The sequence below is a fragment of the Anopheles aquasalis genome, chromosome 2 (assembly GCF_943734665.1).
Source record: "Anopheles aquasalis chromosome 2, idAnoAquaMG_Q_19, whole genome shotgun sequence".
Taxonomy (NCBI): domain Eukaryota; kingdom Metazoa; phylum Arthropoda; class Insecta; order Diptera; family Culicidae; genus Anopheles; species Anopheles aquasalis.
In genome coordinates, this window is record NC_064877.1 from 86,140,647 (window position 1) to 86,168,146 (window position 27,500).

The 27,500-nt window shown below is 48.2% G+C and overlaps 1 protein-coding gene across 1 annotated transcript in view; it reads left to right on the top strand.

The window, feature by feature from the left end:
- LOC126571149 (uncharacterized) overlaps positions 1-27,500 on the top strand; it is a 45,746-nt gene that overhangs the window by 1,340 nt on the left and 16,906 nt on the right. The gene's annotated exons all lie outside the window — the stretch shown is intronic.

Sequence of the window (27,500 nt, forward strand, 5' to 3'; positions counted from 1 at the left end):
ACGCTTCAAAATGCTTCATTCACGTGTCTGTTACTGCATTCTAGTAGTCTCTCTTTGAGTCTGCCAAAGGACGAACCCTCAGCTTATCCACTAAACATGGAGCCAACCATCTATGATGATTTTACTAATCAATTTTAATTTGATGCAACATTTGAATGACAACCGAGTTGTTATTTTTCCACCTTCAACCCCTTCCCATTCCGGGTAGGCTGTTGTGTGGATCGTTCCAATCGATAATATGAAGCACCACAGGCACCCCGAGGCAATCCAATATGGCCTGTTTAGATCGCAAATCATTTCTTCCTTTCAGTCAACACGAATCATATCCACAATCTGCTACCATATACAGCTCTATATGTATTGGCGTATATGAATTCCTCCCGTCTCCTCTCACCCCACCGCGGTTAGGTTTTGCATTAGAATGCGGGACTTGCCCGGGGACTTAGCTCCGAGGGGGTTAGTCCCGGTTGTCCGGAAGCTGAGCGAGCGGAACTAATTTTTCCGAACGCACTCCCTCGCCGCCACCTCCGTTGATGCTCTAATGTTGCTGCTACTGGTGCTAGCGTCAAAGCGCGCGCGAGCCACGGAATTAGTTTTATGCCTTTCGGGCCGCGGTTTTACTCTTATTTAAACAACTTTCGCCTCGCCGCCAGGCGACGGAACGCGCTAGTCGCTAGTCATCGCCGCCGTCATCATTACGCCAGTAACGTCAGTCATTACCATCATTAGCTAAAATCCCTCGCCCCCACCCCGCCCACGAGCATCATGGTGCTGTGGTGCTTAGAAAAAGTTCCAAGAGAGAGAGAGAGAGAGCGAGAGGTGGCGGCGAGGCACAATTTCCACCCTTTGGCGAGGTCTGGCAAAGTATTCTATTCATTTGGTTGCAAAACTACCGCCACTGATCGTGGAATGGCAATTTGTTGTAATTCTTTCCATATTTTGTAAAAAAAAACTGCTCCATCATCAGGAGTTTCTCAAGACAAACCGATTCTTGGTCTACGATTCTTAAATTTGCATTTTATTTTTGGGATTCACGATCCACGATTCTCGAGCACACCATTCGCGTCGCATTAAACAACCTCCGCTGGCGAGGCTATTTTTTAAAAAAGACTCATCCGCCATATCCGGCCCGGTTTTGCTGTTCCCCCTCCTCCGTCCCGCGCATTCACGGACCAGCTGTCTCACTTGGGCGCGTGCATTTCGGTACGTTAAAAACGTGGCCCCAACGGTGGAACTGCTCGTGGATTCGTGTGGCGCCCGAAGACACGCGAAGACGATGACGACGCTAGCTCTTGCCATCCGGTTGCGAACCCTTGGAACCTAAGCTTCCGGTTCGGAGTGCAACGCCAAACGTATAGCTCGCCATCTTTCATCGCGAAGATCACTCACTCTGTTGCGGCGTTTTGTGTCATTTTATGCGGACTATGGTTCCCTAGATGCAGTCGCAGTTGGATTCCCTCCCTTTGGTACCAATAGTTACATTTCGAAATGGACAAATGGTTGATGGCTAGACGCATAAATTCCACTCAAGGCAATAAAATTTCACAGCGAGCGCCATCGGACACTATTTCCATTAGGCGTTTCGTTTGTAGACATCCTTGGAGACTCATCAAGCCCCTAACAACGCGTCTCTGAGAAGCACACCATTCGATGGCCTACTATTTCAGTACAATCACCACCAACAAGCGCCCGATAAATTGGCGAGTGTTGGTGAGTAGCATGGAATTTAAAATTCAAACAACACAAAAAAAACAAGTCGCCAATCGCACAGCAGAGCATAAAAAATAACAAAAAATAGAGTATACGATGAATCACGTGCACGGTCAGACACCGGCAGCTTCCTTGCGGATGGTCAGTTTTGTTTGGAATCGCACGCAAAACGGACGACACCGGCAACTCTGCGCCAGCCTCTCTCTCTCTGTCGCACGCACCCCAAAAACAGCAGCAGCACCAGCAAACAGCTGTGTTTTTGTGATGCGCACATGCTTTACGGCCAGCTGGTTTTGACCCCGAAACAACGATAGGACGATGCAAAGGAGACGAACCCAACTGAACGGAACACGGAAAAAAGGACGGAAATGAACCCTCGACGCCAGACGACGCAGACCGCATGCTGTGTCCGAATTGGTGTAAAAAAAGGGTTCATCGTCCTTTTTCCGTCCACGAAAGGGAGGCTGGACCTGGCTGTGGGCAGACTCTGACCAGCCGACGGTCGACGGCGGTAATCAGATTACCAAAAATATATTATCTGCCAACGACTTGCAGGACGAATGGTGAGAAAGGGTGAATGGCATGCGGAAGGAGAAGTTTCGGTGGTTTAAACCCTTGTTACCGGCGCCCTTAACCCTAAGCCCCTCACCTACCCTACTTCTCAGTATGTCTTTTGACCACATAGCCGGCCCTGTGCTCTCTTCCTCTCTCGCTATTTCTCTCTGTTTTCCCCGCTAGTACCTCGTGCTACCTTGTTGACAGCTCGTGATCCAACCGGAACGCACCGTAAATGTCCTGGTTCCTGTTTTTTTGGGGGAGGAACAAGCCCCCGGGAACGGTGGGAAGGGAAGTAAACGTTTATTGGAGCGTGCCGAAGGGATCTGACCGTTTTGTGCCACGAAAAAAAAAAACAAAAATACACAAAACCCCCAGACAGGGGTGAGTTTCCGCTCGTGCTGCTCCGGATCCGGAAGATTAAAGGCGAGCGGGAAAACGCTACGGGACTACGGCTGTCTTGACCGATTGTCCTTTTGGCCTCGTTTCAGTGGTAAAAAAAGGAATCGAAAGCAGGAAACACAGGAACAAGCGGAAGAGTAGAGAAAGTGAAAACGGAAGTGGAAGTTAGCTGTATTTCGGGGTGAAAGCGACACGATCTGACGTCGTTAATTGACTTTGAATTTGGTGGTGGGGCGGAACGTAACGAAACGGCTCAGCCCTTTTGGTTACGCTAATTTGTGCGTAACCGGTGTTGGGATGTTAATGGGGGCTGGTGGTCAAGCGAGCGAGCGGATTTCCGGAACACAAAAGAAGATAAAGAGAATTGGAAATGGTCCGATGAATACGTTCACAATTTCATCGACTCAACGGCTACAACCTTTTCCGGTCAAACCATTTTTATTGCGAAATATCTCTGGACCTAACACACGCTTCGTTCGATTTGTTAAACAAACATTCGTCTTCGTCTGTCGTCTTGTGCATTGCCTTAATTCCATCAGCATCATCGACCCATCCCAGTGGTCATGTGTGTCGACACCTACGCTACGGAGGCGTTGTTGTTATTTAACCATCCTCTACCACCATTGCACTACATCACCACATGCAAAAGATTGGAGCGAGAAGTGCAACAAAAAATACAACAGAAAAAAAGGGTGAAAAAGGCAAATCGGTTCGACTGCCACTCACCTGCCACCCATCTTGCCAGACACTCGCGCACTGAGAATGCAATAATACACCACGAGATGTAACGCCGCGAGCTGCATCCCGCCGGTTACGTGAAGGCGAGGAAGTGTCGGTGAAGGGCGCAGGGAAACAACGGCGAAGATCGCGAATACGCAAAACGAACGCTAAATGCATTCGCCAACAGTGAACAGAGAGGTCAGACCAGACCTCAGCGCGAGTTGCACCTTTGTGCTCTGGGATGCTGCTTTCTAAACCCCCCCCCCTCCCCCCTTCACGATCACCTTCGTCCGTCCGTTCCAGTGCACCAACGTACCAATACATGCGTAGCGAATGGGCAGAAACGAGTTCGAATGCCCGATCTAGAACGGAGAAAACCCGAGGGGAGGGGTGGAAAAAAAAAGCGAAGCGATGCTCGGGGCATCCGCACGCGACAGTTGTTCCGGCGTCCCAGTGAGGTCAGAGCCGCGGGTGGCAGGAACGGGATGCAGTGCACAAGTGATGCAAAGTGCATTACTTTTTATGATTTCTTTTTTTTTATATCTTTTTTACTCCTCTCTTTCGTCCCGGTCTTTGCGCCGCTTTTGCTTTAACCTACACTACGCAACGGTCGTCTCTGCGCTAGTAACTCACGCAGACGCTCGCGGAGATAATAATAAGATAAAATTACATGAAGGCATAAAAAAACCCTCCACCACACGACACCGAAACAAAGCGCGCTGTGTGTGCGTTGTGAGTGAGGTGGAGAAAAAAAAAGTAGTAGGCCACCACCTCTGGAGAGTTGTGACGACGTCGTGCAATGAGAAGATGCATTGCCGTTCTGCATCTCCTCTCGCTGCGCTGCACTGGTCTGTTCGTTCGATTTTTCGCTGCGATACACGACGCTGTGCAAAGAAGTCTTGCGGGCATGGGAATAGAGAAAAATATGGAAATAATAATAAACAAAAATAGCCAACCGGCGAGTGTAGCCGGCTTGTGGTGCGAGCATTGCATTTGCGAATAGCTCTAAATATGGAGCTAGCAGTGGGCCCTGGCGTGGCGTGGTGTGGTGCTGTTCGCGAGATTTACGATGCTCGTTCGTTGAAGGTTTAGCTGCAATTCGCTCGCAATTACTGGTCGCAGCTTGGTAAGATTTTTTTTATTTGAAAAGAGAATTCGAAAAAATAATTGTATTATCGTATTATAGTTCCTTTTGATAGTTTGACTAGCTGATCGCGCGCTGACTAGCTGAAACATTCTATTCTCCTAAATCGCATCCCCAGAAACCAGAAACCGGATGCACCAAATCAACCAAATCACATTCAGCACGATGAAACGGTAAACAAACTAAAATACACACACTGGCAACTATCACCGCGATCATCACGATGATCATCATGGTATGGCTGCAAGCTGCGTGTGTGGTACATTTTTTACATACATATTCCTACTTTTTTTTCATTTTTGTTTGAAATTTCCTCACTAAACTTTAAAGGCATATTCTTTACACACACCATAACATATGACTCCTTGTCTAGAACTAAAAAGGAATTCTAATGACTTGCAATCCAGACGGCAGACTACAGAGTTGCATCTTCCGCTTGACAAACGGACGCAGCGCAACAGCAACCGCCCCAAAACTAGCACACGACCACGGTGCAACGCATGTCGGAAGTGGTACGTGTTCGCCTGCGTACCCGCAACGCTTTGCACGCAGACAAATTGCAGGAATTTAAAAATAAGTCTGCGCTCTAGCCTCATTGTTTCCATCGTTGCACCCATCATCGCACGATCGCTGGACCGCGATCCCCACCTTATAATTGAGGGTGCATTTGTTGGATTAGAAGTGCTGTGTGCTGTGTTGATACATTGTGCTCTGGTGACGAAAGAATGGCCACCGTGTTAAAACCCGCGTATTCTTTTACACCGTGGAACGATGCGCAAAGTCTAATCTTATCGCGGGCGGTTGTTGGCGATAATTTAGCTTACCCAGAAGCCGCCTCACGCCGCGCGTTTTCGAGGCAGCGGTCTGCCGGAGGGCAGTCGTTGTTTACATCAACTTTCTTTCCTTTTTTTATTTTTGTTGCTACACGAGGATTGCACTTTTTCATCCGTGTTTATTTGATTCACTGGCGCTGCACTATTTTTGCACTAGGCCTTCTGCTGTAACCCCAACCCGGGGAGTGATGCATCCGCGTGTGGCGAATGTTTGGCGCTTGGCACCGCTCTCACCGAGTTCTTTCCTTACCCCTTTTCGTTTTTGCGAAATGTGTCTGCGTTCACCAGAGACGCCTCGTTCCAGAATGCCAGAAACGTTGCCCGATCGGAACGCGATATCGAAATCTGGATCTGGATCCCGAAAGGGTAGGATGTAGAGATGGAGAAAAATGGAATGCAGAAGGGTGAATTGCGTTGGGCAAGTTTATTTATTCGCAATTTCACAGAACATCAGCTAGTCAGCGCGAAAACCCCGCTCGTTCTTTCAATCAGCATCGGTACAAAGTAAATGGTGTGACTAATTTCTTCGCGATCATAAATATTGCTGCTATGTTCCCCGGTGATGCCGGAGATGATTGCTTAATTGAAAAATCAGATTGAACTATGAAACCAAAAAGTCGTACAATTATTGCATGTTTGAATTTTAATTTTTCAAAATATTCAAAATACCTTTTTGACGAGAAAACTTATGAAATGCATTTTTTTATAAATGAAGCATTGCATTCATCATCAGGCAGTAGGCCCAGAGTAATCGCAGCTGAAGGATTAGTTTCATCACAGTACACATAGGAAAAGAAAAGACGATTCCTAGTTTATCTCTCGTCCAGTGCAGTTCTTATTTCATATAGTGTAGCCGTAGTACGCGGAATACATTGCAATTAAAGTGTTAAAAAAAACAGAAACAACACCTGGTATGGCCAGGAATAAAAAAGTGTTACAATTTCGATATTGATTTTGAAGAAATTCGAGTTACAACGAGAGAATACGGAAAACGTCGCTCGATCTCGCAACAGCGTCTGGGAAATATCCTCGTTGCCGCTTCCGAATACTCTAATAGGCCAAGAAGAACCAACGCACCGCAAGGTCAGTACCACCAGAAGCGTTAAAAATTGGTTCCTTCCCCAGTAGCATTGCACTGGAGTTTGTTCAACTATTCACCAGATTATCGCGATCGCGAAACACGATACTTTTGCGCGGCCAAAAGCGTATCGAAATCAATTCGACACCAAGCCACCACTCACCAATTATGTCCGGTTTTCCATTGCACCCAATTAGTACCTGGTTTCCCTGGCCTGGCCATCAACACTGCCACTCGAATCGTCCAACGCCTGCGGGCATAATTAACAACCAGCCGGGGGGAAATTCGGCACGAATCCGATATCAACCGATCTGTGGCGCGAGGACACTTCATTAGATTCGTTATCTTTTTCGCCAGCCCTAGGGCAGATTCACTTTAACCTGTTGTCCTGGTCCTGGCCATCCGGGCTGTTGTTTAATAAGACGTTTTTCGCCCGAGCCCGGAGGGCTCATTGGCTTCGGTTTCGAATGGATATTCAGTTCGGCACATAAATTCGATGGAAGGTAATCCACCAGCCAGCAGGGTTCGTTCAATCCTTTTTTCCCTTATCGCTCCTGTGCTCCACATCTTTCCGCTCGTCTGCTTCGACTGCGGACACAATCATGCGCATCGTAGCACCAAGGAAAAGCACCGCAAAACTCCTAAGCAACGACAATCGAAACAAAGAAAAAAAGGAACAAAACTCTTTCTAGTGCCACATGCATTATGCACGATCATCATCATCATCGTCGTCGCCGTCGCCAAGGATACCTCAGTTACCTTGCAGGCACTAACACATATGTGTTGCCCCCAAACACTCATCCTCGCTCAAGAAAGTTATAATCAACCGTCCGAATCGCCAAGAAATTACCAGAATTGCACTTAAATATGCACGCACAGCATAGCCGATCGAACGTCGTACATGTTCGTACACTCTCTCCCCTCTTTCTCACACGCATACACTGGTCGTTGTGTGTGCTTCTTGAGATTTTCTTAAGATACCGACACAAGGCAGGCAGGTGGAGGACATCTTCTGGGCAGCAGCAGCATTCGATTGTCCGCACGAGCACCTTCCGTGTCCGTGTATGTGTTAGGTAGTGAGTGGGTGGTTGGTTGGGTGGTAGGTAACGTCTTGGGCCAAGACGTTGCTTCTCTCGGACGGACGGACGGACCACGAAGCTTGCAAGAAGGAACCCCGTGTGTCTCCCCGGAGTAGCTCGATGCTAAGGATAGTCGGACCGACTTTCTTATCTCTTGGCTCGTATTTTATAATTGCATAAAACTACTTGTGACCCACACACACGCGCACACGCTCGCTCGTTCACCCACAAACCCAGGGCCTTAATCTAGTTCGAGCTCCGAAGGTAACAGGTGGCGGTGGTGGAGATGGTGGTTGAGGGGGAATGGTGTGATGCAAGGAACCCGTATGTGTGCGGAGAGAAGAGAAGAGGAAAGGAGAAAACCAAACCTTTCGGGTTTGGGAGCATATACCACCCAGCGCTTCCCGGGTGGCCCCATGGCCAAGAAAGCATTGAGCTACCTTTCTCCCGGACATCCGACTTTGGTCGGTTCGTAAGTGTTCGTTTGTGTGTGGGGTTGTACGTGTGCGTAACCACCCATACCCACACAACCACAGCACACATGCAAAGCGCCACACATGGAAGCAGACACACACATACACACCGCACAAACACCTCACTGATGGCAGCATCTTAATAAAAGATCTTGAAGCCTCGGAACTCGTTCGTCCCTTTTCGGTCCAGCCGGCCAGCTCCAGGTGGGGATGAAGTGGGTGGAATGATGCATATTATTAGCAGGCGGACAGCCTCATTTCCTTCAATCCCTTACACCACCCCTTTTCCTTAGGAGGGGTGGGACGCTTCATTATCCACAGTCGAAAGGGATTATTTGCAGGACGCTTAGGCGCTTGGTGTGCACAAGACAAAGAAGGATCAAGACGGAGAGAGAGAGAGAGGAAAGGAGAAAGAGAGAGAGAGAGAGAGAGAGAGAGAAGATTTTAAGATTTTCTCCCAGTTTGTGGTTTTCCAACCGGTAATCGACATCCGCCGACACTCGCTGGAAACTGTGTGTATGTGTGTGTACCGAACTGGACTGTATGTGTGCGCGCGGTGGTTGGCCACCCGGACCGACCACAGCCAGGGTCGAAACATACATTATAGATAAGACACGTGCGTGCGCCCATGCGTGCGTGTTTGTATTTGTGCGGAACACAAACACACGCCTCAACCCCTTCCTGCAAGGGCACAAGTTCAAAGATCTAGTAGGGCCATCTAGTTTTCGACAAATCCCAACCTCCGCCCACCCCCCGCCTCTCTTTGGCATACATTCCCACCATTTCTTGACCTAGCGAGGCGACCTTTATGGGAATGTCAACTTTACTGTCCTTGTCTTCGTCTACTGGAAAACAATCAATCCAAATCCGAGTAACTGATCAAGAGAAACATTTTTTTAATGCAGTCCACCTGTTCCTCCGTTCGTTGATTAAGGATTTTCTTCAAACTTCTCCTAAAAACCTTCCGTCTTGAAGGCGTCGCTTGCAAAGCTTTCCTCACTCCGTCACAACGTGAGGTGGCCAATATATAGCCGGATTGACCGAAGCCAAAGAGGGTAGAGGAGGTGGACAAAGCAAAAGGATTTAATGACGCACGATGGGGTGGCAAGTTCGTCTTAACTTGGCAAATTTCTTGGAGTGAGCGAGACCGATAGTGAGTGAGTGTCTGTGTGCGTTGGTGTGAGTGCGAGAGAGCAGCATATCGGTGGAAAATGTGGAAAGATGTGAAACGTCTTAAACAACGGTCCCATCGAGCGGCAACAACCACCATCCCCATTCTAAGACCGATTCTAAGATGCTGCTGCTCGCCAACTACTACTTCCCCACCCGAGCGCTCTAGCGGGTGGAAAAGCGGGTGGTGGAAAGGAGGGCCTTGCCTTACCTTGCGCCACCCACCACCCAGTGGGCGCCCGGGTGGGTGGCTCCAATTTAATGAGAAAACCAGGGGATGAAGCTGGGTGATGCATCGTTTTTATAGGCGAGCGACAGAGACGGCGCGCTACAGTGGGTCTTCCCTTCCCCCCCCCCCCACGACGCCCAACAGCCGAACTGAACCATTTCCATCCCGACGGGGTGCTGGTGGTGGTGGTGGGAGGAGGCTGAAGAATGGATTCGATTTGAAATTCAAAACCACCCCCGGCAAACAGCGGCCGGCTGCTGCTCGTGTCAAGGTGGTGGTCAAGATCCTAGGCTCCTTCGTCCGAGCTGAGGCAACGGGAAAGAGGGGAAGAAGTGGAAGGGTGGTGGACTGTGAGAAGGAAGGAAGGAAGGACGAGGGTTCCCCGGGAAGGAAGATGATGTCCGATACAGGGCCGCTCGATTGCAGCACCAGCATCTTGTAAGACGTTTCCCCATTTTCCAAGACGTTTTCCAAGACATCGTTCTCCACACGGCGCCACCACTCCCTCGACACTTTGCACAACAATGCCCTTCTCTCTCGCTCTCTCTCTCTCTCTCTCTCTCTGCGTACCATCGGCGGGCGGATGGTGGTTGTGGTTGTTTTTCCGTCGCCTTCCCGTCGCCTTGAAGCCACAGGAAAATGAGGGAACGTGTTGTGCACAGACCGGATCGAAACCGGGTCCACCTTTCGTGCACTGGCCAGTTTCAACCGTTCTGCTAGTGCGCGAGTGTATGTAAGAGTCTGTGTGTGTTCTGGGGTACTTTTCGGAAGCCGAAGGACTCCGGGAAAGAGGATCGATGAAGGTATAGGATAGGGAGCGACCCAGTATCCAGTATGGACCGGGGAAGCCTATCCAAAGGCTGATGTTGTCGATTTCAAAATCGACGGTCGATGATGAGCATTATCCTTAGCCACCTACATACCAAACCCTACTCATAGACACGCTTCCAAGGTCGATCTATGTTACAATTTAATTTTAATTAATTATAGGAAAACCGAGTAACCCTTGGCCAAAATCCCTGCCCCCTTCGATGGCCCATTACACGGGAAATGGAAGTGTTGCGAGCCACAATTATGGACCCTCTCTGGATTTAAAAAAAGGGTTCCACCCTAAATACGATCCACAATAATGAGGTGCTCATTAGGTTCAGAAACACGGCAAAAGGGTTCTCAATTTATCGATGAAAAAACATTATAATTTTAGAAAAACTATGCTCAGCATAATCTGCCGGTCTGGTTTACGCTACGCAAGACATTTGTGCCAATCTAAAAACCAAATAACTCTTCATTTTCTATCGTGATATCCTCGGTAGGATATCGTGTCCAACGGCCAGATTGCTCACATACAACTAGCAGCGATTAGTTGCAGTCACACAAATCCTGCCGACTAAATCCTTTGGAGACACTAACGGCTCTTGCTGAACCGAGACAGCGATGGCGTCGTCTCAGAGATGCCACCTTCGTGACCGGTCCGTCCGTCCGTCCGTCCGTCCATTCGTCGGTCCCTTCGCTTCTTTCCATCCGGTTCAAGGACGGGGTTTTGGTATGATTTACAGTTTTACTTACAACCAAGCCAGCACCACCTTTCCGCCACGACCACCTTGGGGCATCTTGGTACAATGTCGCCTGTTTTATGTTGACTTCACATTACACGGCTCGTCCCTTTTTCAAGCCACCACGGAGGAGGAGAAGAAGACGATCGAACTGGCCTGTTGGATGAGCCCGCTGTGGATAATAAAACGCACTTTGGGTTTGATTTAATACCATACCGCGCCCCTCCAACCACCCTCGCCAAACACACACCCCTGTCGAACGAGAGGATTTCTTCGTTTCCGTCGGCATTGCGGGGTCCTTGGAAAGACACTCCTTGGAGCATGTGTTTATCGAACAAATTTATGGTCACACATTTGCCGGGCACACATATTTTAGAGGCGGAGAAAAAGGCATTAAAAAACGAGCCAACCATCGCTTTACGGGCCATCATAAAAAAGGCTCATTTTTGATGGCTGGCAACAGTTTGTGCTTCACGATTTTTTTGGACAAATATTTGAGTAGAACTTTTTAGTGTACACTAAACGAACGGTAATTCCTACAAGTTGAGCAAACGCCATCATGCTAGATCTTTTTCACAGAACAGAGTAACAGCTTATTCCTAGCTGCTTCCTTCAATTGAACGGGTATCGTTCTGCAACTCGACTTGAAGGTCAGTTCAGTTGAATCGCTCTCGTCCTAACCACACCAGCAATGGCGCCCTTTCAACGCGTACCCTGGATGAGTTGATCCTCTGTCCATCGGGACTCCGGTTCGGTCATCTGTGCCTTTTGCCATGCTCCTCCTCAGTTATATCTTGGCGCGTTTGAGACGATAGACGTTCTTGGCCGGCTGGTAGACTGGTAGCTTGTGTCTAGCCGTACAACGGTGTGCCGGCTTGGGCAATTGAAACTTGGATCGGACAAACCGTGGAAGCAACCGTCGCCCTAGGATTCAGTTGGCGGTCAACCAGGGCCCAGGGTCGCGATGCTATCGCTCCGTGCCGGGCTTTAATGAACTGGCGAAACGATGATCCAATTCCATTCCAATTCGTTCCATGCACTCGATGCTCGTACGCTCCCGTGCGCTATGTGGCCTTCACTCCGGGGGATTCTTGGCAATTCATCAAGATGCCGCGCGGAGTGAAAGTGATTTCGTTGCTCGGTGGACGCTGGTCGTGTGAATCTTGCCCATGGGTGTGCCCCTTCATGAACCTAGATCTAAAGGCTAGCAAATGTGGGTCATTTTAAGGAGCTCACACCAGGTGCAGGTCGAGGTCAAATGGTGTGGATGGCCACAGAAATACCAATTCCATTCCTTAAATCTTAGCCAATATTTGTAGAGTCTTTTCATCATCATGAATTAGGGCTCATATTTACTTTCATTTAAAATGGACTCAACGGCCAACATAACCGATTTACCAACTGCTAAAAATTCCCCCCTTAGTTGCTACATTTGCACAAAATCGGTTTTCATTTCTTCTACTTCACGCAAATTCTTAATCGCCAAGAAGCAGCATACACTAAAAAAAAACATCCAACCCAACCCCAACACCATAAAGCAGCGGACATAATGCGAAAAACCGCCCGGCTTCATATCCCTATCCACCGCATACGGCTCCAGCACACACGGTTTCCGTTTGCACACGAGCCACGCTGTGGAAAAGTGCGCTACAGTGTGCGCCAGTGGTGGCCTCCAGTTTCCGACGTGATCGTCCGGTGGTGCGATACCAGCAATAAAGTGTGGTAACATTTTTCTTTCCACTTTTACTTCCATTTTTCTTGGCACCTTGGCAGCTCGGGCGGTTTGGCACGGCGACTTCACGCCGGCAACCAAGCGGACACGACAGTGCCGAGCACTCTTTTCGTTTCGTATCTTTAGTCACTTCTGATGTATGTTCGTTTGCACACACATGTGCTTTTGCTGCTGAGAGAAGGTATTACTCCACTTAAGGAGGCAAAACATTAAGAAAAGCCAAGGCAATGGAACCGTTTTCTGTCGCACACTGTACTGCCACGAACAACGGACAGACGCTCGCCTCGGAACCAGAAAAGAAAGCTCTGAATGTGTTAAAAAATACAAAATGAGACGCCAGCAAAGAATGGCTGGAATGGTGACGGTGGCTGCAGCAGCAGCAGGACGTTACCGCGGAGTTCCCGAAGGGGCCGGAGGAGTTTTTAAAATAAAACAGACAACTCGGAAGCTAGCAGCGAGACAAGCGAGGTGCTGCGGGGTTCGGTTCCGAAGAGCGAACCGGTATGTCGGTGGTTTTTCCATTTTTCCTCCCACCCCAGTACCCTTATTATCCTTCTGTTCCATTTTTTTTTCTTCTGCTTGACACCATATCAACACCATTACTTTGCGAACACAGACACACGGGCATCGCTGACCCTGCGGAGTGGTTGTGGAGAGGGCCGAGGGGACATAGTGTCTGGTGTCACGGTGTATGGCAAAGGTAGTGCTGACTGAAACGATAAGTTGTTGGAATTTAAGAAATGCTTCACTCGCAAAGCAAACATCCCACCTTGTGGTTAACAACATATAGTTTGTATGCACAGCATACGATGTATGCGAGGAATGTGCATAAATGATTTGGAAATAGTTTTCAAAAACACAAAACGCTATCGGTAGCGACGGTAGAGTAAATTCCTAACAGGTAGTAAACTTCTAGTTAAAATAATTCAGAGCGCTTTCTTTAATAGTTTTAAAAAATAACATAAAATATGCTTCATCCACGCACGGAGTAGTATCTTGCCTTTCTGCGGGTTACTGCTTTATCCAAACACCACCCCAAAAACCGTGACCACTCGGTTCTCGGTCCATAACGGTCGGTGTAGACTTCCGGTACGGCCCGAAAAGGGCCATTTTATCTTCATTTTTCCGACTCATTCCATCGGGAAAATAGTATGGTAATGGTTGGTGGTAGAAACACTGCATCACACATACGGAGCCAGCTCCAGCACACGTACACAGCTATGAAAAAGATGCGGAAAAGAAGAAAGAAAGAGAAAGAGTGGCCAAGAGGCGATATCTTATCCTTACCACGCGCAAGGAACACTCTTTTTTATGCTTCTCATAACTGGCCGGGATGCGCGGCACTGAGGCGCGCGCACACGTCCCCCGGTGTGTGGCGTGTCCAAGGCTTCAGCCTTACCGACCCCTCTCTCTCACCAAGGAGAAGGAGGAGTTCGAGAAAGGAAATAGAAGCAGGCAAAAAATTTAAAGCTGTCGGCTTTGTTCCTGTGTTTTCCTCCCGGTAACTCTCGGCGTCCTTTCTGGTCCTTCCACCGACCATTTTGGGCTCGATGTGGTGGACCACTCCATCTCTTTCCTTTTCGCTTTCCGTTTTGAGCCTGGCTCCCTTTTTTGGGGGGAAAATGCCCTCCATTTCGGTTCCTTTTTTATCGATCCACGATGCTTTTATTACATGGAAGCATTTTTTATGTTCCCGTAAAAATGTCCAGCATTTTTTTATGTTTTTTTTTTCATTTCGAATCATTTCAACCAATAGAAACGTGCTGTGATTTCAATATGGCGGATGGCTGTTATTCGTATTCGTAACAGAAGAAAGCATGAGAATTGATTAGAATTAAAAAATTAATCAATATTTGGGCTACTACATTACTAGGTAATAGCCAAAGTAAGCAATACCATTGCTGCTACATTCTTTCCGCACCAATTCTCCTCGCAGTTGAAGGAAACAACAGAATAGAAATGGATGGTTTGGTTGCACAATCACACTCTCTCCCCGCAACTCACTGCATACTACACAGTAATTGCAAACGATAACATTCACCGACCTTAACAAAAATATGCTCCAGCGAGCGGAATGGACGGAAACCGGGTACATCTGGAACGCATCTCACAAACAAACGCTTCCACGACGACGTTTTCAAAAAGTGTGCCAAGCTGCTGAGGCTGCTGCAAAGGCCCGGGATCCAAGCACCCAGCATGCGGTTGCGGAAGCGCGGGACAAACAATGCTACCCCATTTTCACTGTTGCGCTTTTTACACAACACACTGCCGGTTGCTGCTAGCTGCGGCCACAGTGCGGCCGGGCCCAGCAGAAGGAATGGCTTCTGTCATGCGGTGGAAGTCCTTCGTCCATCCTTCCTCTGCACCATTTCCATTGCTCTGCGGTATTTTGAGTGTATGTGTTTTTTCCGGTTTTCGGAACCCATTTTTCAATTCCCCGCACCACGAATGGCTCCCCTCCGCGGGATGAGGTGAAATTGTGAAAAAAAGGAAAAGGTGAAAATGCTATTTCTCTCTCTGTCTCTTTGTTTCGGAAGAAAGAAGTCCGTACGAGGTCCTTTCCGGTCCTGTGTCTACATGGAACCTGTCCTTTCTGCTAAAGCACAGCCTCACCGTGTCAGGAAGAGGTGACAGATCCAAAGTGGAGGAAAGGGAGCGAAAATGGGGAAAAACCACCAAGCGAAAGAATCTCCTGACACCCCATACCATAGCACCCAAGGGGGAGGGGTGTGTGTATAATTTGAAAAATAACTTCTTATTTTTTATGTCAGCGCACACAGACACTAACACCAGGAATGCTCGGTTGTCTCGGTTGTCCTCCTCGGTATTGTTTCGACCACGGCATCAATTACCTGCCGACGACGACGACGGTGCGACGTCGAAAGGAGTAAAATTACTCACCCCACCGCTGCACATCGTTGCTTCCACGGCCGTTCCGTGTACCATTGGAGCATATCCTTGCGGAATCATCGTATGTAGTGAGGTACAAGCTGATGCCCTTTCCTTGCACCTTCAACCTGCTTCATATCAGACACTCATCTTAGCCACCATGGCGAGGGCGATGGAAGTGGAAGGCGTCGAGCGATAATTTCGAGCTTCAAGATGCGCACCGGTTTTTCCGAGGGCCGCGACAATTTGTCTCGCTGTCAAGAATTCAGCCCCTCAACTTTGCATCCCTTCTTTACCGTTCATCGATCAACGCTCGCAGGTAAAAGAAGGTGAGGGAGGATTCATCTTGGTGCTTGGATTTCACTTGGAGTTGGTCTCCATTTTCGCGGTGGCAGTAAATCCGCTAGGATGGTTTTGCTTACGCAACAACTGGATGACTTTCCCTAAGAAGAAGCTAGTAAGATATTTAGATGAAACTTGTAACCAAAAATAGCTGTGAAGTCGAGTGCTTACGTCTTCTGCAACATGGATACTGGCTGCTACGTTACTGCATCGCACATTTGGAATCAAAAACTACCACATCGACTACGGAAAAAAAGACTTTAAGGTCTGCTTGGTCATTACCTTTCATTGCTTTCAACCTAAAAAACCGTAGGTGCCCGTGGTGATGGTCGCTAACTAGCCTTACAGTTTGAACGGTTTCGTTCGCAAACTCATCCCCAAAAAATACCGAAATTTCGGTTCGCCCATTAATCACCCGATCCCCCTGGTGGTGCACTTTTTGGACCTCCGGTCCAAGGTTTTTACCACACGGCCACTGGATCACGAGATTCGTGGTAAGAGCTTATTAGAGCTCCTGCTGCAGCTGCCGCAACCGTTTGATGGAGCAAGTAATACGCGGACTCTATCCTGGACGCGCAGGATCATTAGTATGACTTTCGACATGCAAATCATTGTTCGCATAGTGCGCCACCGGTCATACCTTTGCCCTTTTTGGGGGGGGTTCGAAAATTGAGGAAAGCAAAGTTGCTCCCCACGCAAACCTTACCGAGGGATGAAATGAAAAATATTACCCCGCTATTTCAGGTGGTTGAAAGTTTTTAAACTCATTTTTTGGAAATAGTTCATTTGCGATTGCGTTGACCAGGCCCTCCCCGGGGAGGGTTTTCCTGCTCTGGCGACCTATGCACGTGCACGGTTGCATGCACAATGTTGGCGTTGCTACCACCACATACAGCAGCCAAGTGTTGAAAAGGGTTTGGCGATGCAGCAAACTTTTATGTTCTAACCGCTCCACTCGAATACCTGTTTAGGGGAACGTAAACTCATAAAATGTACTTTCGGACACACAAAGCTTGCCGTTTGATTGTGCAAGGAGCTCTCACATTGCCTTTTGGCCAGTTCATACAAAGGGCGCTCGCTCCAGGTCGTAGATTTCCCACATTTTATCATCATCACACCACCGCCAAAGAGGGTCCTTCTGTATTCCCACTGGACACTGGGCTGGCACCATAACAGAACGCAACGACGAAACACATAAAGTGCAGAAAACCCACCCGCTTTTCCCATTGCAAATGGCCGTCTCGCAAATGCTCCCAACGATAGAGAGGAAAAAAACGCAAACTGGCGGAAAGCTAACGAACCGAAGCACACAAACAAAGCCCTTTGATGGATGGCGCGCAAAAGGGAGGGGGGCCAGCACAATCGGAGCACCCACCAGCCAAGAGGGAAGCCAGAAAAAACGGCGAAGAAAAAAAAGGAAAGCTCGAACTCGAACTCGAGCTCTCGAAGGAATGCGAAAAACCTCTTCGACTGGCCCGCAGACGGAAAAGAACCTCCTGGTGGAGTGAACCAGGCCCCGGGAACTCCTTACAAGAACGGTGGTGTGAGCGGACCGAGGATGTAAAGTGGTGGTAGTGGGGAAAACAGGTGGGGGTGGTTGAATTCCTTTGGTAACATAAAAACACCCACCGGTCGGTCCGACCAACCAACCGGCATTCGGGTTGAGTCATGTCCAGGGCGTACACTCAAGCGGACCACCATTTCTGGCCGGGGGAGGGGGGTGGGGGTGTTTTTGCAGTGGGAGAATATGGCAAAGGAACAAAGGCGCACCGAGCTTTTATGAGTCGATGGCACCACCCTTCCCACACCCTTCCCTTCATTTTGTTGGACATTTTCTTTTGCCTTTGCGTTGCCCCTTTCCTTCCTTCGCCTTCTCACAAAAGACAACAGATTGGAGCCTTCGCCAAGACGCGGTAGGAAGGACTTCGAGCGGTGGGCAGGCAAGGAAGCCTTTCGGAGTGCTGGAGTGCTCTTTTGGTTGTGCCCAAACCGGGGGTGGTGAAGCCAGTGGACCGTGCTGGCAGTGCTGTTTCTTGTCCCAAGACCCAAAAACCAGAAACCACCCCCTTTGAGACTCACACCAGCCCCCAAAACTCCTCTTCGTTGGTCTCTTTCACTCTCTTTCTCTCTCTCTGGCTCTCTTCCTCGACCTCTCTAGAATGATTATTATTCCATATAATATTTTTTGCCGCTTCCTTAATGCGTATTCTGGTTCCGATGCTCCCTCACCGTACCACCACTTCGTCTGGCTGTTTCTCTCACTCTCTTTCCCTCTCTTTCTCGCTCTTTCCCACCCCGTTGGCCGTTTGCCGTTTGATGAATCGTACTTTTATTTATACATTTCTTCAGCGGAAACAATTCGCCACTCTGGCGTTAGACAACGTACCGTTTGATTAATTAGCAGCAGCAGCACCAGCAGCAGAACCAGCAGCAGAACCAGCGCTAGTGCCGTTACGACAGTTCTCACCAGCGCTAGCAGTGTAATGATGGGCTTTACAGTGCGCAATATTTTCTGATTTAATGCTTTGCTGCTGCTGCTACGAGTGGAAATAAATTGAATTAAATATCTCTTTCGAGGTCCTTTCTGGCAGGACGTAGCAGACGGCGTTTGTTCGATAGAGTTGTGCGCCATTTTTGGTGATTTCCAGTGGCCTCTCCAAAATCGACGTATCGACTCAACATGCGGCTAGCCACTGTTGGTTTGTTTTGGACTAAGAAACCTGCAAAACTCATCGAAAAGGTCCCAAGGTTTGCAAGGATTAAAGATAAATTCTATCGAAAGCAACATAACTTAACAGTCCTTATGTGTGAAGATCATGTTGCCTAAGGTCAGAAAAAACACCGCTGCTCCGTGCGTAGTGGAAAACGTAAAATTAATTTTTATTTTTAATTAAGAAAACCATCTCCCGGATGGTGTCACACTCCACTCCAGATTGTGCAACGATCCGAATTGACGCCTCCTACCCCTCCCCAGTGGCCATGTCTAGGGCATTTGCTTGCTTCTTTCTTCTTGCTGTTGAGCTAGCGCTCGGGTCCACTTGAGTCAGGGTTGTCTCCCTGCCCCCTCCCCCCGGAAAATGAGTTTTTCCACGAGAAAAACTGCAAAAAAGCACCAACTCTTGTGCCAAACGAACCACCACGGTCTATGTGCGCTTGTCCGCGCATCTTTTCAAGCGAAAAATTTACGCAAAATGCGACGACGACAGCGAAGACGGCGAGAGGCGAGTGAAGCTAGGGGGTGTGCCCGGACAAACGTTTTAATTTTTTGTCTAATTAAAAAATAACACAATTAAAACCTCATCACCAGCAGCAGCAGCACGGCACCAACCAACCAACCAACCGACAAAACCGGGGGGGCTTGATTGGTTGCGCTGTGCCGCCGGGCCATGGCCATCGTTGCCATGCCGGTCGAAGACACCGTGGCCCAAGCTGGACCATAGCCCCCTTCACCCTCGATTCGATCTTAGTGTGCTCATCTCGAGCGCGATCGACGCGAGTGTCCTGCGGGTTTTTTTGCGTTCCTCGCTCGCATTAATGTTCCGCCGGCTCTTGTGTTCTCCGGAACTTTTCCGGAAAACGCGGGTCCAGCGTTCTACGAGCAAACCGAACGCATTTCATGAAATGCCCCCCCCCCCCCTTACCGCTTTTACCGAGACACAATCCACACTCCGCTCATTATCGTGCACCAGACGGCAGAGCAAATATTTGGTCATTAAAACAACCTTTCGCGTTAAGTAGCAAAAGACGAGACGGTTGGTCGTTTGCTCGAATTATTTATTGAAAGAGGGCAAAAAGAAACTGAGAGAGAGAGCGGCTGCTGGTGGTCACGGCGTCTCGTAGTTCTGCTATTGTTTCACAATCACTGCACACAAACCGGACGACGTTGCGACTGGTTTTCGGTTTACAGAACGCAGAATTCATTCCTTTGCTTGATTGTAAAATAAGAATCCTGTTGCCCAGCATTGCGACAACCTCGAGCAATAAGCAAAAGTGAGTTCTGGTACTGCCTTACTTTGTTTTCCCTTCCCCAAACCACTTGCAACATGCACACTGCCCTTCGAAAAGCGCTTAAAAACACATTCTAATTTTTAACGCAATTAATCGCTCACCATCCGTGCCATCGTCTTCGTGTTCTCCTTATGCTAACGAGAGCAGAACACTTGACACAAAAAAAAAGGGAGAAAAAAATCGGAAATTCGCATAAAATACGATTGCGACAATTAAATTACGACACCGGGGAAGAGGGCACTTCAATCGAACGCATCAACCCTCGGTCGGCACTAATTGAAGTGATGTAAATTAATGGTCGGTCCACCGAAGAGCCGGGCAGTTCTGAATTAAGACGTTCTTAATTGTACACTAAAGACAAGAAGGGAGTGATCTGACTCTGCTTGCTTCTTAGGTTACCGTTTGATTTAATTGGAAGAGTTTTAACAAATACGCGAGAAATTGATTGGTTGATGATGTGTCGAAGAAGCACAAATTTACCTAAAGCTGTTGTTTATAAGCTTCTTTCTAATGTTTTATCATCAATCCATTCTCTATCTTACAAACGGTTGCCAGCGTATGGATTTTGATCTAATTATAGATTAGACCGCTAGTTAGCAATGTTTGATACTGTGGTTTGATAGTGAGACCACATTAAAGGGCGTACAGAATGTTACACAGGACATTAAACATCCACCCGCTCTGAGCTAATTGATCGCAGGAACTCTATTCGTTTCGCCTCCAATTATCCTGATAAATGCGTATCAGATGTTTGCAGTCGTCTAATCTATCGTTTCTAAGATCTCTATTTGGTCACTAATTTGCTACATTTTTCATTGGCATCTCTTTTTTTCTATCATCAGAGAGTTGGTTGGCAATTGTAGTGTATACATTAGCATATCTTGCTCCACAAACCTTAAGTCACGCGAATTATAACACTTATTTATATAATAATAACAATTCATTTATCCTATTCTACACATTCTTCACAATTTTAAAGATGTCTTGTGAGTCCTTGCATTTTGATTTTACAAAACTGTGAACCCCTAAAAAGGAAGAACGTAGCATTCAAATGAGTAGTCAAATGATTTGTTCTGCATTCATTTGATTAGTACCCAGACACCTAAGATGCTCCTTGTCAAAGGAATGTCCAGTATTCTTCAATGGGATTCTTTCATTCTTCACGCAAAGAGTATCCTCCATCTTATCCACTCGTCTACAACACCGACCGGCACCGTCCACACAATTAATTGGTTTCCTATCTCGCTGAAAGTGTGACCGACAATGTTATCCACAAAATCGTAAAACTCTTCAAAACCCCCTGGCACTCAATCACACCAGAACCACAACGGAATGCGATTCGACAGCAACTTTCCTCCCCAAAACGCCCTCCGAGGAACCGAGGCATTAACCTAAGCGGCATCTTAAAGATTTATTACGGTCGATTGAATTGCCCCAGCCCAGACTGCCTTTAAGTGACCACCAGAAGGGGCTGAGCTGCACTGTTTTCTTTCGTAAAAGGGCACTAAAACATTCCAGAGTGTCAGTGTGAGTGTCTTCTCCCCGACCGCCCCTTTATCTTTGTTTTTAAACTGTTGCTCGTCTCTAGCGCCCGAAACCCACAAGGACAACCACCTGTCACATAGGGGGGGAGGGTGCTGGACCGAACTATTAAAAGAAATTTATTCCATACAGAACGTACGACGACGACGACGAGTACGTCCATTCAATTCAATCAATTTCCTCGAGTAGAGAGTCAAACCGAGTTGGGAGCTCAGGGACTCTCGGTGCTCGCAACTGCAGATAAACATAAACCGACTATAGAACAGCTTAACGTTATCGTTTTGCTACCTTCGCAGTGCAAGGCCAAGCACAAACTGTATCAAGGATGGCCTGGACCTCGCGTAACCGGACGCTTCTCCCGTGGCGTTGGTCCGTAGACGCCTTTTTTTGTGCTAAATTCTTTGCTTTAATTTAAACTTCTCTTCCTTCCCCCGCCATAGTGCACTCTCTTTCACTCTCTCTCTCTCTCTTTTTAATGCGCATCCTTCTGGATTCTCGATGGCCATTCTATTTTTAATGCACATCCTTCGATAACGGCCAGAGCGAAAGGTTGTACAAACAACGTTAAAAAGGGAGAAAAACGAAGTAGAAACTTCTCCTGGCAGATAGGACAACTGCCTCCCCTCCACTTTTCCCCCTTCTTCTTTCACCTGTTTCCGATTTTGACCGATAGTTTTTATGGCAACGGTCGTCGCCGTCGCGGAGGAGTTCCCCAGCATCGGACACTGCACTCAAAAGGAGGCACAGGAGCACTGTGGGTGGCTGCACCACCTCCCTTCACCAGGTGTATGCTCTTTCGCTGTCACCATCGCCACCACCACCGCCACCTGCGTCACCGTTTTGACCGGCACCGACCATCGCTCACAGGCGAGACAGAGATCCACCCCCCGAACCCCCTTTCCACCCTTTGCTGACCACTTCCACCTCCCCGTCATCATCATCATCATCATCGTCGCCGTTGTCGTCAGGGCAAGGGGCCAACGAAAGCACCGTCGTCAGCACAACGAACTTTCTTCGAGTGGGAATGGAATCCCCAATCCCCCCCCCCCTTTGGGTTTTCCAGGAAAATCGCGTCAACTTTCCGCGTCCATGGTACGCTGAAAGCCGGGGGGAGGGCTGCATAGGAGAAAGCTTTTTTGCGTCCACCTCGATGGTCCCCGTTTTTCCGTTTCGCACTTCTGCGGGTCCTCGCTTCCCTTTTTTTTTTTGTTTCACTTCTCCCCCGTGCTTTTAATTTTATTTTGTGCTGCGAGAAATAAATTAATTTTTCTTTCTCCCTCTCCACCCCCCCCCCCTCCATACTTCCATGGCTGTCGCCCACCATTTTCCCGCCTTTTTTTTGTACCGCTTCTTGTGCGCTGCGCTAGCCGCCGGCGGTCGGATGGATGGATGGTCGAGTCGGATAAGTGCAAACAGAAATGAAAATGTGGAAATTAATACAAACTGCTCGTCGCCGTCGTCGTCGTACCATGGCGACAGTAGTGGTAGGTCAGATGCTGGTGGGTGTAATGGGCTACTAGTGGCACCACTAGCACCATTGGCTGCTGCTGGTCCTGATGCTGCTGATGCTGGAAGAGTGAGCACCGCATCGTGGACAGCACACCACGTTTGAAAATGAAGAGGAAAGCTCATCATCATCATCGTCGTCGTCGTAGTCGCTCGGTGCTCGGAAGGTTTTTTCCGTCTTTTCCCAACCCCTTCGCCTCACCCTGTGTCGTTGACAAAGAAAATGGAAATGAAAAGAGACGACAGTGGATGAGGCAAACGAAACGTCCGGCACTCCTCGGACCCCCGACCACAAGCAACATCAACTCGTCTCCTCCTCTGCTGCTGCTGTCATTATCGTATTTTCATTGCTCAACTCGATCAACTCGACGCCACTCGCGTCGCCGACACCACCCTCGATGCCTTACACTCCTTCCTGGCATTCTGGTACGTCTGTGCTTTCTGGTGCTGCTGTTGCTGCTGCTGCTGGGAAAGATATTTATTGCTGAAATAACATTTCCTCCAGCGCGAAAAGACACTCCACGTTCCGCGACACCACCGGTAGACTAATAGAATGTTTTCATTTGAAAAATGTCCACGACAGAAGAAGCTTTCAGCGATTCGGGGCGGACAAATGGGTTCTCTCTCCACGCTCTCTCTCTCGCTCTTTGCTGGACTAAATGATCTACAGCGCCGTCAAAACTCGACGCCCAGCAGTAACTTTATCAAATTAAAATGCGTATCTGGTTCGCTCATTATTTGTAGAAACAAAAAATCGCCTTGCCAGCACCAACACAGCAGCAACAGAGCAACGGAAAAATGGTCCAAGAAGCGACCATCATCACCATCTGGTTGGTAGTGGTGGCGCTAGTTTCCGAAACTCCCTGGCCACGTTTCCCAGGGTGAAAGCAAAAAGGAGCAAAAAAAAAATGGCCAGAAAGGAGACGGATGGAGCAAAAAGATTAAATTATCTCTAATTCATTTACAGCAATGAGGATGAAATATGAATTTCTTTCCCTTTCCTACACAACCCGTTCTCCGATCGGTTTTTCGGAGCTGGTCGGTCGGTTTCTGGTTTTAGTTTTACCGTTCGCCACCACCAACGGACCGACCAACCGACCGGACGTGTTCATGAAACCCACATTTCCGCGACGGCCTTCCGGGCGATGGTACTGCATCGTGCTGACTCGCTGGCAATGCGATAAACGGCGACAGCAGGAAGAGTAGCAGCAAAAGCAGCACTTCAGCAGCACGTCGCCGAGCTTCCGGGCGCTTTACGGTGACAGCCACTGCTTGGCTGTCGCCGATGGAATGGTGCCACAGCGCTCGTGAGTTCATGATGATGAAGACCACTTCCCAGACACTTCGGGCGGACACCGAAGCTGATGGGTGGTACCGACGACGCGAGGGATACTCGGATGGGAAAGGCATCCTTTCGCCGTTTCTTTCTTTGCTGCTTCTTCTTTTTTGGAGAGCTGGACAACTGGACTCGGGCTCGGTTGATGCCACTGCCGGTGGAAAGTTGTGTATTCAATTAGGTCGTAAGGCAAAGGAAGGGAGATGTTTTGTTTTTAAACATTCTATCGCACGTCTGGTCAATTCGGCGTAAGTTGTAACGAATTTTGTTGGAGAAAAGATCCTGAAACCCCGAATTACGGTGGTTTAAGCATAGCAATTGACCGAATGACAGGAATGGTGAACTGTGGACTAACAGTTTAACACATTTTGCTGTTTAGTTTTAACTAAAACACAGCCTACAGTGAAGATTCCAATTGGAAAATGCAATATTTTCACTCTCTAGTGTTTATTATTTTAACCTTTTTTTTTAAATGGAATTTATCCCCAAACATACTCTTCCACTTTGCACGATACCTTTTTCCGCGAACAAGGACAAGGTTGATTGAATCGTAAAACCAAACCCACCTCATTTCTGGCGAGCAGACTGGCAAACCTTAACAAAAAGACATCGCTTTGGGTCTCTTCGTCAAGAAAAAGACACAGCGGTCCGCTCACTGCTCGCTAGAAGGATAGATAAATTTAAATTTGAAAGAAAGCAAGCTCCAAACGATCCCCACGCCCAACTGGCCATGGGAAGGAAATTCCAAATAAGGAAGGAAAAACTGGGCAGCATCACTCGAGAGCTCCTCCAAGATAAGAACGGAAACGCTGCCAAAAAGGAAAAATGGCAAGAGCCAGCGTCTCAGGAATGTAATGGTGGGTCCATGGAGACGACACCGAAGTGAAATTGGAAAAGAAGAAAAACCGGAAGGAAGCTACGAGCAACATCGCGCCCACTTTTGTTATTTAAACAACTTTCTTCATTTTTTTTGCTATCAAACACACGACGCCTTTTTGCGCTACGGCGACGACGACGACTACGCTCACCGTTGGACGCTCACGGATGGCACCGAAACCGGCCGGCGTTTGGCGATGCTGCTCGGTGCTTTTGGCATTATTTCTGTTTTCTGTTTTCCGCGTCCCGGTCCACTCAAGCATTGGCCGACATGGTGGGGAGGGATTTTTTGTGTCCTCACGCTGTGCGCCTTAGCGTACAACGTTTTCACCGTTTTTTTCGCTTTTATCCCAAGCTTTGCCGACTTGAAATGGACCAAGAAGGTCCGTGCCGTGGCTGCTTGCTGTTGGTTTTCCTTTTTTTTCATTTTCTCTTTCCTGGCTAATGTTTATTTTCGGTCCCTCTTTTTACCACGGCCACGGACTCGGACGGACGGAACCTTGGAAGCTAACTTTCCCACCTCCCTCCAGTCCACTTCTGTTCTGCCCGCGAGCAACCTTTCCTTCTTTCGTTTGTGCTTCGCGTGCAAGAGAGAATCCGTTTTTTGTGTAAGCAACTTTGGGAATGAAGCAATATTTTAAATTAACAAAAAAGCTCCAAACCACCTCCCATCCTCCCTTGACATGACCACGCCGTCATTAAATGTTCCAGTTTGCGTGTTGGTGTGCGAGCTAGTTTTTTTTTCTTTCCTTCCCTTTTCACCAGCGAAACGGAAACGAACAAACAAAATGGCCGCATCGGCAACGAGGAGCCAATGGATGGACCAGCAAAAAAGAAACAAAACAGACCATCTTCGGCGCTTTCCCACCTCCTGTCTCGTCGTTCTCAGGGGCCGGGCTTCTGGTTTCTTTTCAATTTTCTTTCAACCCTCACGATGCTGCACCACGTCTCGCTGTCGTCATAAGCTTTTCCCCTTTTTTTTGGATTGCACAACCCGTCCACTAGGATGGCGAGTCTGATAGCGAGCGCTCTGTGCAAATGATGGTTTCAGAATATTTTAAATTTTGCTTAATTACAGTGCCGTTGATCCGGGCGGGTTTCGGATGCGATACAAAAAAGATGCCATTAGCTTCACATGGAACATTGCAATCGCAGTTGGAAACAGAGCTCGAATATGTTGTGGCATAAAAAGAGATCCAGCTGCTATGCAGTTTGTGACAAATTGGTGATAAGTAAATCCGTTTTTGAAATATTTATCTAATATTTTGAGAAAAACTGTACAATTAGGAGATAAGGTCTTACTAAAAGTGATTGTGTTTGATGAAAAGCATATAATTCTTTGGCAAATTTACATAAAAACTATGCAACTATGCAAACCATTTTACACCCATCGAAAGATAATAACTCGTATTTCTTTTGAGCTTCATTTCGAACACGAAAACCATCCTTATCCACCGTAATTGTGCTATTTTAATCTCAAAAATAGCATAAAAAAAACTGGGCGCCTCCATCGGAAACATCATGCGCCTCCATCGTGGCACCAAACACGGTTACCTATTTACCGTTCCATTCCATTTGCAACAAATCGTGATTGGATACTTTCGCCGGCGGCCATCACTCACGTACGGTCTGAAAAGAATAAACAAAAGAACCATTTTTCTATCGGTCACGGTTATGTGCAGCCGTGCAGGGTCTGCCAATCTGCGGAGCGTACTGCAGTGTTGACCGTTGTCTTTTGCCGCACCCATCACCATGCGTTTGATGTCCGCCAGCTGCGTACAGGATGCGCTGTATTTGCTAATGTCTCTCGGAGCGAAAATGTGATTTTGCTCCCCTCGCTTGCTGCTCCGTTGCATCCGTTTGTGAACCGATCTTTCGTTTCTAACAGCAGCACTCCGATAGTGTGCCGGGCAGGGAAATGGGATGCTGGGGGACTTTTTCCTATTAATTAAAATTAACATCTAAAAACCGCACCATCCATACCGTACGCCGGTCCGGCCATGTACACCAGCTGGTAAACGGTGCTGCTACTGACGGTGCTGCTGCTGCTGCTGCTACAGTGGACGTTCTGCGGGACAGCGACCGCGAGGCGAAAATGAAAACAATTAACAGGAAAACTATCGAAGCCGAGTTCACCGGCCCCCCAGCTCCTGACCCTCCGCCCGTCCTGCCTCTGTGGGAGGAAAGGGAGCGAAAAATCGTTTCTAATCCGACCACGGTCTACGCTCGCTGCACATCCGATGGCAATACCGTGCCAGCCGAGTGCATTGGCGCACGAAAGCCTACTCGCATCCGCTGCCGTTGCGTTGGGTGCAAATGATTG